Source organism: Odocoileus virginianus, chromosome 33 (genome assembly GCF_023699985.2).
Source record: "Odocoileus virginianus isolate 20LAN1187 ecotype Illinois chromosome 33, Ovbor_1.2, whole genome shotgun sequence".
NCBI classification, from domain to species: Eukaryota; Metazoa; Chordata; class Mammalia; order Artiodactyla; family Cervidae; genus Odocoileus; species Odocoileus virginianus.
Genome location: NC_069706.1, coordinates 39,974,505 through 39,980,834, shown reverse-complemented (window position 1 = coordinate 39,980,834; position 6,330 = coordinate 39,974,505). Strand labels below are relative to the sequence as shown.

At 56.8% G+C, this 6,330-nt stretch overlaps 1 long non-coding RNA gene across 1 annotated transcript; it reads right to left on the bottom strand.

Annotated features, from left to right (window-relative positions):
* Positions 1-267: 267 nt before the first annotated feature.
* LOC139032825 (uncharacterized) lies at positions 268-1,714 on the bottom strand. Its single transcript, XR_011485447.1, has 2 exons — positions 1,587-1,714; positions 268-588 (listed from the first exon to the last, which is right to left on the bottom strand). It is a non-coding gene; the product is annotated as an uncharacterized lncRNA (long non-coding RNA).
* Between the last annotated feature and the right edge of the window lie 4,616 nt (positions 1,715-6,330).

Here is a 6,330-nt window from a genome sequence, read left to right as displayed (position 1 = left end):
CATCTCCAGAACTTTCTCATCTTCCCTGACTGAGACTCTGTCCCCGTTTAACACCGAGCCCCCCTCCCCCAGCCACTGCCCCCTCCCCCTACATCCTGTCTCCGTGACCCTGACTCCTCTGGGGACCTCACAGAAGTGGGGTCACGCAGTGTCTGTTCTTCTGTGTATGGCTGATCTCTCTGAGTATCATGTCCTCAAGCGTCATCAACCCCTCCACTGTTTTTTAGGCTCAAGAAACCCTGAATCCCAGAGAAACACAATCCTCAGTTCAAGCTGCAACCGCCTTTCATTTAGAACAATGACAACACTTTCCCAACTCTCTCCCAGTATAAGTTCACTCAGTCCTCACGGCCAGCTCACTCTGCAGCGGAGCTGGGCACGTGGGGCTCAGGGAGGCCCAGGGGCTCCTCCCGCATCGCTCACGCAGCGGCGGCTGGACGCGGAGGGCTCCTGCCTGGGCTTCTGGGCGGGCTCTGTCCCAGGGCCCTTGCTGCCTCCCATGGAAGGATGGTTTCACTTCTGCAGAATCCGTCATTAGGTCATCTGGTCTAGGAATTTCCCATGCGGAGGACAGCGGGCTCCTGGGGCCTGCAAGATGACCACGGGGGCACATAAACAGGCAGTCTTTAATAACCGTCACTTATCTCAACCGTCACTTATCTCTGTATGAGAGAAAGCAGCAGGCACGTTGAACTTGGGATTTCACAGAATTGGTCGAGGGTGAGGCTGAATTAAAAAGCAATTCTGGGGAACTCCCCCGTGGTCTAGCTGTTAGGACTCACCAGTTCTACTGCCAGGGACCTGGGTTCAATGCCTGGTGAGGGAACTAGATTCTACATGGTGCAACTAAGAGTTCATATGCCATGACTAAAAATCCCACATGCCACAACTAAGACCTCGGGCAGTAAAATAAAAATATTTTTTAAAAAGCAATTCTGGGGTATTCCCTGGTGGTCTGACGGTTAGGACCTGGGTTCAATCCCTGGTTGGGGAACTGAGATCCTGCAAGCTTCAAGCTGCAGCCAAAAAAGTTAATTAATTAAAAAAAAAAAAGCAATTCTGCTTCAGGTACATTTAAAGAGAAACAGGAAATACACCGTGGTGTGTGGACACACTACAGCAAGGCTTCAGTAACTGGCATTTGGGAGTCACTGAGTCCAGAGGGCCTTCTTCTCTGGAGACTGAACAAAGACAAGCCCCCGCCATCCAGGACGGCCCCCCAGGAGTCCCGCGCTGTCCCAGAGCAGCAGCCCCAGACGAAGCCGCCCTCTGCGGAGCAACGGGGGGGGGGACACGCCTCACCGCGACCACCACAGACCAGACGGTACCGCTGTCTGAGCCGCAGGGGGAGGGGCCTCCTCTCCAGGTGGAGACACCCAGCGGTGTCTCCCAGTCTGAGAGTTCACTAGGTCATCCCGTTACAGAAGGACCCTGCTGCCGACTGCCCCGGACCAGGGCCAGGCGGCGCCCCGGGCCTACCTCAGCCCCTCTGAGGCCCGCAGCCCACTTTCGGACCTGGCCTTCCACCCCTCACCCCTCGACTCCCAGCGCACCCTCTCCCTCCGGCCGCGAGCTCTGCACCCCACCTGCAAGCTGGGTCCAAGCTGGGTCCTGCTGGCCTCGTCCAAAAGCAGGGCGGCTGGGACAGATCACCGCCTGAAGCCCCGAACGCCAGGCCTGGCCAAGAGCGACCCCAGGCCTTCCGGCGTCTCCGGGCGGCCGCCCCGCCCCTTCCGGTTGGCGCCCCTGGACTTCCGGTTCCTCCTCTGGGCAGTTCCTGTCTGGTCAGTTGTAGGCGTTGAGTCGCGGTCATCTTCGTCTCAAGGCCTGTCGCTCGTCACCCGTCACACACAGCCTCCCCGGCTCCACAAGGCCGTTCTCAGTGACTTCGTGGGGAAGCTTCATAATCGATGTGAAGCTCCCCATAGCTGGGGGGTGGGGGTCAGCTGGACACTCCCCACCCCCCCAAACTCGGTCAGGCCCCAGCTTTTATTCAGTCGTGTTTTTGAAAGCAAAGGCGGGCTCTTTAGTAATGAAGACGCATTGAGAGTGGGCGCGGTTCATCCGCTACACAGAACACGCTGGACACCTGAGCCTGGACCCTGGACCCATCTGACTGGTCAGAGAAGGAGGGGGAGACTGCTTCTGACCACACCCCCCACCCCCGCTTGCCCTTGTCCATACGTCCAACAATCAAATAGGTCATGTGTCCTGGAATCAGACTGGCCTAGGTAAAGCGTCCAGGACTTGGCCTCCTCCTGCCCCCAGAGTGGCCTGCAGGGGAGTGTGTGCCAGTCATTCCCGGGGCCAAGAAGCATAATGAGGACCTGGGGTGAGCCTGAGGAGGGGCGCCTCTACCCCCACCAGCTTCTGGGACCAAAATCCTCTTCCCAGGGTCTCCCAGGCTCTCTTTGCCTGCCACCGCTGTGTCCCTGGGATGGAAGGCTTTCTTCTAAGGAGGACAACAGGGAGCCACTGAGAGCAGCCTCTTGTTCCCGCAGGGGGCCTGGGGATAAGCACAGTGGCCGTGTGGGAAGACAGGACCAGAAAGCCCACGGTGACTTGAGTTGTAAACCTGGGTGTCTCTCTGTTGTCTCAGCTGCTATCTGCTAGGACAGGGCTGAGTCCTAGCTAGTGCCCATGACCCCACTGGGCATGTGGTTCCTTGTGAACTTGCAGCCTCTCTGCCTGGATTTCTACTCCGGCAGCTTGCAACTCACAGTGTCTGCAGCCTTTAACTTTGAGTTAATTCAGGCTGTCAAGTAGTTCTCCGTTTTCTCCTGGTGGGTGGAATAAAACTGATGTCTGACTCTCTGGCCAAGTCAGAGACTCATAAACTCTGCCTTTGTTTATGAATTTCTTCAGAGCCATTTAGACATTCCCCGGCCCCTGGCTGCTCCGGGCAGAGCTCGGCCTGGGGCGGGCAGGGGAGCTGAGCAGTCAGGAGCCTGTGGGCCGAGGGAGGAGGCCGCCTGAGTCTGCGCTCTCCTGCAGGCTTCCGTTCTGTCGCCTCCAGTGCCTGCCTCAGTTTCTCACGTACAGGATGGGTGGATGGGCTCTGCTGAGAATTAATTAACAAATGTCCATTAAACGCTCGTAGGGCGAGTGCTCTGCAGCTGCTAAGTGGTATTAAATAATTACAGCCTCAAATGAGGAGCTATTGTGTTGTCGATCCGACGCATGAAAATGTTGTGCTCTGTCTTTTCACAACGCCTTTATTTAACGAGAGTTGATCTTGGCAATTTGGTTTATTTTCTCAGCCCTTTTAATTTCAGACTCAGGGGTTATTAGCAGATAACTGCTCATTTCTGCTGTAAATCAAGAAAATGCTCATTAGAAACCCAATGCTGTGATTGCTAGGAGTTTGGGCTCATAAAGAATGGGATGATGACAACATTTGGTGCTAAAAATGGGCTACATTAAAAAAAATTTTTGTTGTTGTTGTTCAGGGAAAACTAAATGGCCTTTTCTGGTGAACAACTTCTTAATTGCTTTGAAATCCAAATCATAGTTGGTGAAGCTCCATGGACATTGAGGATCACACTGACCTCAGGGCTGGGGAGGATGGAGTCAGGGATGGCTGTGAGGAGCCTCTGCATGGCCACTCTGGGTGCCCAGGCAGCTCCGCTGGCGTTAGCATCTCGCTGACGGGACGGAAAGGTGTGGTTTCCACCAGGTTGGAGCCAGCTGGCACCCACAGAAGCAGATAGAAAACAGAGGGGGCCAGAAGTGATCTTAAGACCATGTCTATAACTCACAGACGTGAGGTTGCCAGGGATGGGGGTATTGCCAGGGAAATATGGGGAGTTTGGGGTTAGCAGATGAGAACTGGTGAAACAGAATGGATTAACAACCAAGTCCTGCTGTAGGGCACAGGGAGCGCTGTTCAATATCTCATGACAGACGATAATGGGGAAGAACACACGCATGTATGTGTGACTCAGTAACTGCTGCACGGTAGAAATGAACACACAACATTGTAAATTATACTTCAACAAAATAAAAAAAAATCTGTAAACTGGAAAAAAAAGAGTGCTGATGTTTAAAACAGATGTCCCAGGTGGGGACAAGTGGCCATGTTGATCCACAGAGAGAGTTTTCAGGCCTGACCCCCACATTCCTCATTTATACAGTCCTTCCCAGACTGGTAGAATTTCTTTTTGCAAAATTATCCTTGTCTAATCCATAGAGACGAAAGTGGATTAGTGGTTGCCAGGGGCTGAGGGGGGAGGGGCAGAAGATGGGGAGTGACTGCAAATGGGTATGGGATTCTTTGGGGGGTGATGACAGTGTTCTGGAATTAGTGGCAATGGCTGCTCGGCTCTGTGAATGAGCTGAAAACGCGGCATGGTACAGTCTAAAAGGGTGCATTTGGTGGTGTGGCAGTGACATCTCAATAAAGCTATTATTTAAGAAGTACCCTTGCCTCTCGTTGCTGGCCTGAGTCCAGCTCCTGGACCTCTGGTCCCCAGCTACGGCGGCAGGCTCCCAGGAGGTGACTCTGCCAGTCCTGCTGGCTGCACTGGACTCTGTCGTCAGCCTTTGCTTCTGCCCAAACACTTGCAGAAGTTGTCACGTGCGGAGCACTTGAGGACCAAGTTCAGGTCACAATTCCGAGCTGCACCTGAAGCATAGAGGACCTGGACTTGTGCTGCATCGTGACACTGATGTGCAAAGTCCCTGTAGGAGCAAAACCAGAGTGGGCTATGGGCTCCAGGCAACGGGGAGGAAGGAGACAAGGGGCCTTGTCTTCTTTCTGGACTCTTGACAACCACCGGACCCTCTGGAAGGAATCATGGTTACCCGGTCATTAGGTCATCGGGGAGATGGCAGAGCTGCCCAGAATCAGGCCTCAGGTCCCCCAGCACCGGGCCTGGGGCGTGGACAGTGACAGGCCAGTCAGCAAGTTTCTGCTGGTGGCACCGTGGGTCACCAGCAGAACCCTACCGTGTTCGTTCTTCTTTCTTTTGCCATCCCTTTATTTTAAATGTTTAATGAATTTTAAAAAAACTAGTGGTCTAGACAGACTTAGAAACAGGAACTCCTTTCTCCTAGCCTCGCCATGGGATGTCTCCAGGGGACACGTCAGTGTCTTGAGGACAGGCGTGCAGAGGGCCACCACTAGGCCCTGGGAGTGGCATTTGCGGGATAGAAAATGAAAGCAGGCAGGATCTGGGTGTAAAACATAGGGGTCGCCAAGACCACACTGCTCATCAGTGTCCTCCTGCAGCTCCGCTCTGCCTGGGCCCATCTGCCTCCTGCTGGCAGCACAACACCCACTGTAGAGAAAGGTGACCTTCTGATGCCCTTGGGCCACGAGCCACCTTCCTCCTGTCTCACTGGTCAAAAAAGGAGCCCTGGGCCAGACAGGGGTCTCCAGAAGAGACCACGGCTGCGGCTCCACCCCGGGCACAGCTCAGCCACGGCCCAGGAGCAACCCGTAGATTCCAGCGAAAGCTCCTGGGCTCTGCGCAGCACCTCCTGGATGCAGCCCCCTGCTCGGGAAGAACATCTTGCCTCCGGGTTGTGCTGGGAGGTCCCGGTTAGCCTCAGGCACTGCAGCCGCACCGGGAGGAACTCCCGGGTCAGGTCGGCGGGGCTTGCTCTCCTTCCCTCCAGCAGGACCGGGAACTGGAGGATGGCAGCCCCGATCAGCAACACTCCTCTTTGTTTACCAGGCAGGCCACGCGGCGGGCCTGCTCTCTCCCCAGGCGCGCTCTCTGCCAGCTTCACGTCCAGCGAGGGACAAAGGGGCCTGCGGCGGATTAGCTGCCCGGCGGGCGGGCCCGCGGTTCCCGCGGCGGCAGCTGCTCGCCGGCCTTGCCAAGGCGGCCGTCCTGGTCCGGGCCCCGTTCACTGAGGGCGGAGCTCGGCCCGGGCAGGACGCCTCCTCTGTTTATCTGCAAGGCCGGCCCTGCCCCGCCCCGTCGGGCCGGTCAGGCCAGGCTGGGGGCCGCGGGGTCAGCGGCGGACAATGGGCAGGCGCGCGCGCGCGCGTCCGCCCGACTCCGGGCCTTTGTTGCGGGAGCCTCGTGCCGATGGGTTAATGGGGCAGAAGCGATCGGTGAAGGGCGACAGAAGTGGGCTTTGAAAGAGGGTGTCAGCGCAGGGCGGCGAGACAAAGGCCAAAACACACACGGGCGGAGAGGGACAGATGGGGACGGGCGGCGGAGACAATTAGGCGGCGGGCGCGGGGCGGGCGCAGCTCCATCGTTCTGCGGTTAACCAGGCCCGGGCGCGCCGCCCCTTCGCCCCTGCGCCCAGGAGGGAGGGACTGGGGGACGGGAGGACGGGGGTGGGGGGGGGCGGGGTATCCCCTTCCCATAAACA